The sequence below is a fragment of the Taeniopygia guttata genome, chromosome 1A, assembly GCF_048771995.1.
Source record: "Taeniopygia guttata chromosome 1A, bTaeGut7.mat, whole genome shotgun sequence".
In the NCBI taxonomy this organism is placed as follows: domain Eukaryota; kingdom Metazoa; phylum Chordata; class Aves; order Passeriformes; family Estrildidae; genus Taeniopygia; species Taeniopygia guttata.
Window position 1 is genome coordinate 59,200,257 of NC_133025.1, and position 9,510 is coordinate 59,209,766.

The window sequence follows — 9,510 nt, forward strand, 5'->3', positions numbered from 1 at the left end:
TGGCTCAGAAAACCTCCCAAAAGCTCTCACCACTGCAGCCAATTCAGCCACCTGGGGGGTCCCTCTACAAGCTCGACATCAGCTTCCCAATGCTGAGTCTGTGGATTTCTCCAAGTCATCACCGACTTGTGGGAAGCCCCAGAGGCATCAGTGAACACTGTGAGAGCCTTGAGTGCCCTCCGGCTCCTTTTCTCTTGAGGAATAAGGTGGAATTCCTCATTGAACAACTTGTGAGACAGGGCATGGACTAATATTTTTCCCCTGTAGCTGTCCAGAGATAATTGGAGACTGGCACTGCTCTGGAGCAAATGCTCAAACATCCCTTTGGTCAGTCTCTCAGGAGATTCCTTCCCTCCTCAGAAAGACTAACTGGGAGGTGAATACATGCAAAGTCACACCCTGCTAATTCACACAACCTCACCCTGGCCTTCTGAATCAGCTTTGCTATCAGCTCTTGTGGCCTAGTGATAGTTTTGGATCTTTGGAGCAATAGGAAAACCCGTTCTATGATTAAAAGTGGATCCTTCTGCCCCTCGATCCATTGAAAAATCAACCCATGCAGGTGTGGCAGCTTTCCTAGAACAATGAACTGGAAAGGCACTTTCGGGTCACACCGATGTGCCTGCCTCTCTGACAAGGCCTTCTGTACCTTTTCGATTGCTGTCTTTGCCTCCGGGGTCAGTTCCCTGGGGGAGGCCAGCTCCCTCTCCCCCTTCAATAAATTGAAGAGAGGGTCTAGGTCCTCATTTGTGAGGCCTAGCCAGGGTCTTACCCAATTTAAAGACCCACATAATGAGTGGAAGTCTGCTAGTGTTCTGGGGTTGCAATTGATCTGCAATTTCTGAGGGACAATAGTCCTTGCAGAAATTTCCAGGCCCAGGTATCTCCAAGGTGGCATCCTTTGAACCTTGTTTTCCTGCAGTTGGAATCCAACAGAGGTTAAAACTTTAACCACTAGGTCAAGTATGTATTGGAGTATAGAGTCATTGGGAGCACAGACAAGCTCATCATCCATGTAGTGAAGGATGATGGCATCCTTTCTCTCTGCATGTACCGGAGACAGTAGTGCTGCTACATACTGTTGGCATATGAAAGGACTGGATTTTAAATCTTGGGGCAAAACTTTCCAGTGGTAGCGTTTCTTCCCGATTGATGGTAGGAACCAAGAATGCAAACCTCGGGGCATCTTCAGGGTGCAATGGAATCTGGAAGAAACAGTCCTTGATATCTAGGACAGCCAATTGCCAATCTCGAGGTAGCATTGCTGGACTAGGCATCCCTGGTTGGAGTGGACCCATGTCCTCCACAATTTTGTGTATTTCTCTGAGATCGTGTGTGGGAATCCAGGGCTTCCCTCCTGCTGCCCTGGAGGGCCTGGGACCCTGGCAGGGGGTCAGGAACCCCCCTGGACAGAGCCCCGAGAGACACTGTCTATGATCTCTGTCCATGGAAAAGGGTTTTCAATCTTACAGGATGAATTACAAGCTCTGAGTATTTGATATGAGTAATAATTAAGTGTGGCACAGGTGCAAAAGTAAAATTTTAGGATTCTAGATTAGGGGTTCAAAGGGGACAAGATGGAGGAAACTGGGTGTGTCCTGTCCTTTTTCTCCTTCTTCATGCCCTCCATGTTTCACTGTAGTGTTGGCATTTTTCTGTTGGTTTAGGCTGGGGACACACTGTTCAACGTAGATGATAGATATTAGCGCATTATTGTAAATATAGCACACGTAGTTTCTGGTATATAATGTTTATAAAAGCCCACTGAGGGGCAGAGCCCTGCACGCTGCCTTGCAGGACAGACCTACGACAGGGCAGAAGAACATGCTGGAGATAAACAGAATAAACAATCTTGAAAACAGCACAGATGAATTATGGCTTCTTCTTTGGCAACGGGGCAGAAAGACAGAGACTTTTACAATCTCGGAATCATCAATACCTCAGATTCTGATATCACATACCATCTCAAACTGGAATATTCAGCAGCTACTCCATTCACCCAATTTTATCAGTTTTGTCCCAAGTGCAGCTATGCACACTGCCATCTAAGAGAAAAAGGAAATCTTTCTTTGGTGGGGTTTCCTTGGTATTTAATGGCATACTACTTCAATTTTTATGTCAGCGTCTCAGTGTCACACCATTGGGTGGATGTACAGATTAGGGAGCTTCATGTGTGTAAGTGCACCTCATGATCCACCAAAATGAACCAAGCTCCATATTGTATTTATGAAAGCATCTAACTTTGTGCAGTTAGGGAAAAAAAAAAAACAAAAAACAAGAAGAGACCTCAAGATTATAGAATATCATTCCATAAAGTGCAAAGAGACTGAATTGGCAAAGCTAATTATTACTCAGCTATCAATGTCATTTTGGTAATAAATGAAGAGTCCAGTAGACTACATGCTAGCTCTATAGGCCTATATTTTGAACATCATAATTTTATAGCAGTGACACTAACAAGCCAAAAACTGGATATAAGGTTTCTTCGTTTTTCTCTCTTATGACTCAGAGAGCTGTCACCTCTCCCAAGTTTGCCTGGTATAGTAATTGCATTGGACTCTCACCTCCAGGACAAAGTAACAGTAGAAGTTTCGTACTCTACCAATATTTAAAATTCCCTCACAGTCCTTGCTAACATACTGATTCTTTGCTGTGCTGAATCAGCACAGAACTGAAAGCAAATCTCTCCTCTTTTAATCACTGACAGAAAGCAGTGCCTTCAGAAGGGCAGAGTCAACAAAAACAACAAGATTAGAGTAGACTGAGAGTAGCTGTATCAACACCTATAGCATTTTTTTAGAATTATCTAAAATCGATAACCTTTCATTTCTGGAGCATGAGGTTCAATTCTGCATTTAGCCATGCATGAAAATGAGTTCAGCAATCTTGGGTTAGCCTCCACAGAATCATTCATGTGATTTCCCATGACTGGCAGATTTTACTGTAGAGAAAGAATGAAAATGAATCAGAAAATAAAAGGGAGGTTTGGTCAGGTTGAAAAATCAAACCTCAGTAAATCAGAAGGTCAGAATCACAAAACAGCAAATTCAGATCTGAAGTTTTGGACCTTCATTCAACCCTTGAATGGAGAGAATGAAGAGTGGAATAGAAAGCAGGATCAATTGTAAGTACAGTGTAGCAGCCACCACGGCATCAATGGCGCAGTCAATGGAAATGGCTGTGACTGGGAAGTGTGCCTTCCGGACTGGGGCCGAAAAGTTAATGTTTATTTTGTCTCATTTAGCAGCCGACTCACCCCCCTGCCCCCACGGGCAGTGTCTAGGAGAGAGGATAGGGCTTGCTTGCTGGCTGGCTCTTTTCTCTCTCTCCTGCTTTTGCTTTTGCCCTTGCTTTTTTTCCTTTCCTTTTCCTGAATACCATTCCAGCCAGCTCTGAACTGGGACCTGGGAAACACCGAGAGACACCTGCCTGCATTTTGTGACCTGCAGCAGCCCTCCTCAGCGCCAGAGACCGAGAACTGGGCGACCACGAGAGACTTTCTGAATTTGTCATCTCTTCAGAGCGGTGAAAGGGTTTTTGTACTCTGACGTTGCCCATTTTTTGTGCTGGGGACTGTTTCGATCTGTTAAAAAACAGGGGTTTTGTTTTCCACTTGTCTCCAAGAAAATTCTTCCCCAAGCAGGTCGGGAGGAGGGGCTGTGGGGGTTTGCTGTTGGGGGGGGGTGTGGAGGGGGGGCTCATCCTTTGGATTTTCTCCCAGATTTGCCCTAAACCAAAGACCTAGTGGGTCTTTCCTCCTCAGATCCCCACAATCTGCCTTTGCAGCCCAGCCTCGTGCAGGATCCCCGTTGGCTTCCTGTGTCATGAAACCGCTCAATATGGCCTCTTGCATGAGGTTCTGCCAAGTGGATTTGTCCTCTCTGGTCTCCATCCTCAGCTCCTGACTGCCTGGGGGATGAAAGACAAGGAGTGGATGGGATTAACCTCTGTGCCAGAGGGAAGGAGTTCCATCGGTAGGATGGTGCGTCAGGGGGGTTGTCCTTCAGCCAGGGGCCATGCCAGGCTGGGGGATGGAGCAGGAGAGAGGGGGAAAGGGGCGGTGACTTCCTCCTCACCTGCCTGTGTGTCCCGGGGCATCTTCCTCTTCCTCGCAGCCTCCAAGGGCTTGGGAATGGGAAATACTGGTTTGGGGAAAAGAAGGGATGAGCACGTTGACTTGGAAAGTCTTCTGCCCAAGGCAATCTCTGGAAGTCACCAGCCATCTGGGCTTCATTAAACCTCCCAAATACCAAGATTCAGCCCTTGAAATGCCTATCCGGAGTTCTCCGTCCCTGCTCCCTCCCCTTTAGTGTTCGGGCTTCCCCTTGTCCCAGCTGCTGGGGAGTCACACTTATGCTCAGGGTCCCCTGCTCTCCCCCGGCTGCGGAAATTCCCAGGAATGCCAAATGCTCCCCCTTCTTGGGTCTCCCTGTTTAGAGATGCCGGGGATTTTTGGGCTCCCGGCTTCCCTCCTCCACTTCTTCTCTGCTTTGGGGTGCAGGGACTCCAAGGAGCACCCCCTCCCCTCTCCAGGCTTTTGAGGGTCCCGCCACTGGCAGCGCTCTGCCCTCTCTGGGATCCCCATTTTTTGCCTCCTGGGGGACAATGGGCTCTGTTCCTCTAGGCTGCCTCTGTTGGCAGCTGCCAGCAAGCCCCATAGAAGCAGACATGACCACAAGGGCTGCAGACAGGGAAACTGAGGCACAGCTCAGGGAAACTGAGGCACGGCTCAGGAAAACTGAGGCACGGCCTAGGAAAACTGAGGCACGGCTCAGGAAAACTGAGGAACGGCTCAGGGGTCTGCAGAGAAATTGAGGCATGGCTAAGGAAAACTGAGGCACGGATCAGGGGCCTGGGGGAAACTGAGGCACGGCTCAGGAAAACTGAGGCACGTCTCAGGAAAACTGAGGCATGGCGCAGGGGCCTTGGGGGAAACTGAGGCACGGCTCAGGAAAACTGACGCACGGCCCATGGAAACTGAGGCACGGCTCAGGAAAACTGAGGCACGGCTCAGGGGCCCAGGGGAAACTGAGGCACGGCTCAGGGAAACTGAGGCACGGCTCAGGGGCCTGGGGGGACACTATGACACGGATAAGGAAAACTGAGGCACGGCTCAGGAAAACTGAGGCACGCCTCAGGGGCCTCGGAGGAAACTGAAGCACGGCTCAGGAAAACTGCGGCACGGCCCACGGAAACTGAGGCACGTTCAGGAAAACTGAGGCACGGCTCAGGGGCCCGGGGGAAACTGAGGCACGGCTCAGGAAAACTGAGGCACGGCTCAGGGGCCCGGGGGAAACTGAGGCACGGCTCAGGAAAACTGAGGCACGGCTCAGGGGCCTTGGAGGAAACTGAGGCACGGCTCAGGAAAACTGAGGCACGACTTAGGGAAACAGAGGCACGGCTCAGGAAAATTGAGGCATGGCTCAGGGACCTTGGGGGAAACTGAGGCACGGCTCAGGAAAACTGAGGCATGCCTCAGGGGCCTTGGGGGAAACTGAGGCACCGCTCAGGAAAACTGAGGCACGGCTCAGGGGCCCGGGGGAAATTGAGGCACGGCTCCGGAAAACTGAGGCACGGATCTAAGGCCTGGGGGGAAACTGAGGCCCGACTCAGGAAAACTGAGGCACGGCCCAGGGAAACTGAGGCACAGCTCAGGAAAACTGAGGCACGGCTCAGAGAACCTGAGGCACGGGTCAGGGAAACTGAGGCACAGCTCAGAGGCCTGGGGAGACATTGAGGCACGGCTCAGGGAAACTGAGGCACAACTCAGGGAAACAGAGCCACGGCTCAGGAAAACTAAGGCATGGCTCAGGGGCGTTGGGGGAAACTGAGGCACGGCTCAGGAAAACTGAGGCACGGCTCATGGACCCGGGGGAAACTGAGGCACGGCTCAGGAACACTGAGGCACGGCTCAGGGACGTTGGAGCAAACTGAGGAACAGCTCAGGAAAACTGAGGCACGGTTCACGGAAACTGAGGCACGCCTCAGGAAAACTGAGGCACGGCTCAGGGAAACACAGGCACGGCTCAGGAAAACTGAGGCATGGCTCAGGGACCATGGGGGAAACTGAGGCACGGCTAAGGAAAACTCAGGCACGGTTCAGGGGCCCGGGGGAAATCGAGGCACGGCTCAGGAAATCTGAAGCACAGCCCAGGGAAACTGAGGCACGGCTCTGGAAAACTGAGGCACGGCTCAGGAAAACTGAGACACGGCTCAGGGGCCTGGGAGAAAAGTGAGGCACGGCTCAGGCAAACTGAGGCACGGCTCAGGGAAAATGAGGCACGGCTCAGGGAAACTGAGGCATGGCTCAGGAAAACTGAGGCACGGAGCAGGGAAACTGAGGCACGGCTCAGGAAAATTGAGGCACGGCTCAGGGAAACTGAGGCACGGCTCAGGAAAAGTGAGGCACGGCTCAGGGGGTTGGGGAAAACTGAGGCACTGCTCAGGAAAACTGAAGCACGGACCACGGAAACTGCGGCACGGCTCAGAAAAACTGAGGCACGGCTCAGGGGCCTGGGAGGAAACTGAGGCATGGCTCAGGAAAACTGAGGCATGGCTCAGGGAAACTTAGGCATGGATCACGAAAACTGAGGCACGGCTCAGGGGCCCGGGGGAAACTGAGGCACGGCTCAGGAAAACTGACACACGGAACAGGGAAACTGAGGCAAGGCTCAGGAGAACTGAAGCACAGCCCAGGAAATCTGACGCAGGGCTCAGGCAGACTGAGGCACGGCTCAGGGAAACTGAGGTACGGCTCGGAAAAACTGAGGCACTGGTCAGGGACCTGGGGGGAAACTGAGGCACGGCTCAGGTAAAATGAGGCACAGCCCAGGGGCCTGGGGGGACACTGAGGCACGGCTCAGGAAAACTGAGGCACAGCCCACGGAAACTGAGGCACGGCTCAGGGGCCTTGGAGGGAACTGAGGCACGGCTCAGGAAAACTGAGGCACAGCCCACGGAAACTGAGGCACGGCTCAGGAAAACTGAGGCACGGCTGAGGGGCCCGGGGAAAACTGAGGCACGGCTCAGGAAAACTGAGGCACGGGTCAGGGGCCTGGGGGGAAACTGAGGCACGGATCAGGGAAACTGAGGCACGGCTCAGGAAAACTGAGGAACGACTCAGGAATACTGGGGCAGCACTCAGGGGCCTGGGAGGAAACTGAGGCACGGCTCAGGAAAACTGAGGCACGGCTCAGGGGCCTCGGAGGAAACTGAGGCACGGCTCAGGAAAACTGAGGCACAGCCCACGGAAACTGAGGCACGGCTCAGGAAAACTGAGGCACGGCTCAGGGAAACTGAGGCACAACCCAGGGAAACTGAGGCACGGCTCAGGAAAACTGAGGCACGGCTCAGGGGCCCAGGGAAAACTGAGGCACGGCTCAGGAAACCTGAGGCACGGGTCAGGGGCCTGGGGGGAAACTGAGGCACGGATCAGGGAAACTGAGGCACGGCACAGGAAAACTGAGGAACGACTCAGGAATACTGGGGCAGCGCTCAGGGGCCTGGGAGGAAACTGAGGCACGGCTCAGGAAAACTGAGGCACGGCTCAGGGAAACAGAGCCACGGCTCAGGAAAACTGAGGCATGGCTCAGGGGCGTTGGAGGAAACTGAGGCACAGCTCAGGAAAACTGAGGCACGGCTCATGGACCCGGGGGAAACTGAGGCACGGCTCAGGAAAACTGAGGCACGGCTCAGGGAAACTAAAGCACGGCTCAGGAAAACTGAGGCATTGCTCAGGGGCCTGGGAGGAAACTGAGGCACGGCTCAGGAAAACTAAGTCACGGCTCAGAGAACCTGAGGCACGGCTCAGGAAAACTGAGGCACGGCTCAGGGGCCCAGGGGAAACTGAGGCACGGCTCAGGAGAACTGAAACACGGCCCAGAGAAACTGAGGCACGGTTTAGGAAAACTGAAGCACAGCCCACGGAAACTGAGGCACAGCTCAGGAAAACAGAGGCACGGCTCAGGTAAACTGAGCCACGGCTCAGGAACATTGAGGCACAGGTCAGGGGCCTAGGCAGAAACTGAAGCACGGCTCCGGAAAACTGAGGCACAGCTCAGGGGCCTGGGGGGAAACTGAGGCACGGCTAAGGAAAACTGAGGCACGGCTCAGGGGCCTTGGAGTAAACTGAGGCACGGCTCAGGAAAATGGAGGCACAGCCCAGGGAAACATAGGCACGTCTCAGGGAAACAGAGGCAATACTCAGGAAAACTGAGGCACGGCTCAGGGGCCCGGGGGAAACTGAGGCACGGCTCAGGAACACTGAGGCACGGCTCAGGGAAACAGAGCCACGGCTCAGGAAAACTGAGGCATGGCTCAGGGGCGTTGGAGGAAACTGAGGCACAGCTCAGGAAAACTGAGGCACGGCTCAGGGAAACTAAAGCACGGCTCAGGAAAACTGAGGCATTGCTCAGGGGCCTGGGAGGAAACTGAGGCACGGCTCAGGAAAACTAAGTCACGGCTCAGAGAACCTGAGGCACGGCTCAGGAAAACTGAGGCACGGCTCAGGGGCCCAGGGGAAACTGAGGCACGGCTCAGGAGAACTGAAACACGGCCCAGAGAAACTGAGGCACGGTTTAGGAAAACTGAAGCACAGCCCACGGAAACTGAGGCACAGCTCAGGAAAACAGAGGCACGGCTCAGGTAAACTGAGCCACGGCTCAGGAACATTGAGGCACAGGTCAGGGGCCTAGGCAGAAACTGAAGCACGGCTCCGGAAAACTGAGGCACAGCTCAGGGGCCTGGGGGGAAACTGAGGCACGGCTAAGGAAAACTGAGGCACGGCTCAGGGGCCTTGGAGTAAACTGAGGCACGGCTCAGGAAAATGGAGGCACAGCCCAGGGAAACATAGGCTTGTCTCAGGGAAACAGAGGCAATGCTCAGGAAAACTGACGCACGGCTCAGGGGCCCGGGGGAAACTGAGGCACGGCTCAGGAACACTGAGGCACGGCCCAGGGAAAATGAGACACGGCTCAGGAAAACTGAGGCACGGCTCAGGGGCTCAGGGGAAACTGAGGCACGGCTCAGGAACACTGAGGCACGGCTCAGGAAAACTAAACCACAGCCCAGGTAAACTGAGGCACAGCTCAGGAAAAGTGAGGCACACCTCAGGGAAACTGAGACACGGCTCAGAGAAACTGAGGCACAGGTCAGGGGCCTGGGGAGAAATTGAGGCACGGCTCAGGAAAACTGAGGCACGGCTCAGGGGCCTTGGAGGAAACTGAGGCACGGCTCAGGAAAACTGACCCACGGCCCAGGGAAACTGAGACACGGCTCAGGGGCCCGGGGGAAACTGAGGCACTTCTCAGGAAAATTGAGGCACGGGTCAGGGACCCAGGGCAAGCTGAGGCACAGCTCAGGGAAAACTGAGGCACGGCTCAGGAAACCTGAGGCACGGGTCAGGGGCCTGGGGGGAAACTGAGGCACGGATCAGGGAAACTGAGGCACGGCACAGGAAAACTGAGGAACGACTCAGGAATACTGGGGCAGCGCTCAGGGGCCTGGGAGGAA

At 53.8% G+C, this 9,510-nt stretch overlaps 1 long non-coding RNA gene across 1 annotated transcript; it reads left to right on the plus strand.

The window, feature by feature from the left end:
* Positions 1-2,390: 2,390 nt before the first annotated feature.
* Positions 2,391-3,612, plus strand: LOC140682292 (uncharacterized). The gene is made up of 2 exons (XR_012053814.1): positions 2,391-3,124; positions 3,387-3,612. It is a non-coding gene; the product is annotated as an uncharacterized lncRNA (long non-coding RNA).
* The last annotated feature ends 5,898 nt before the right edge of the window (positions 3,613-9,510 follow it).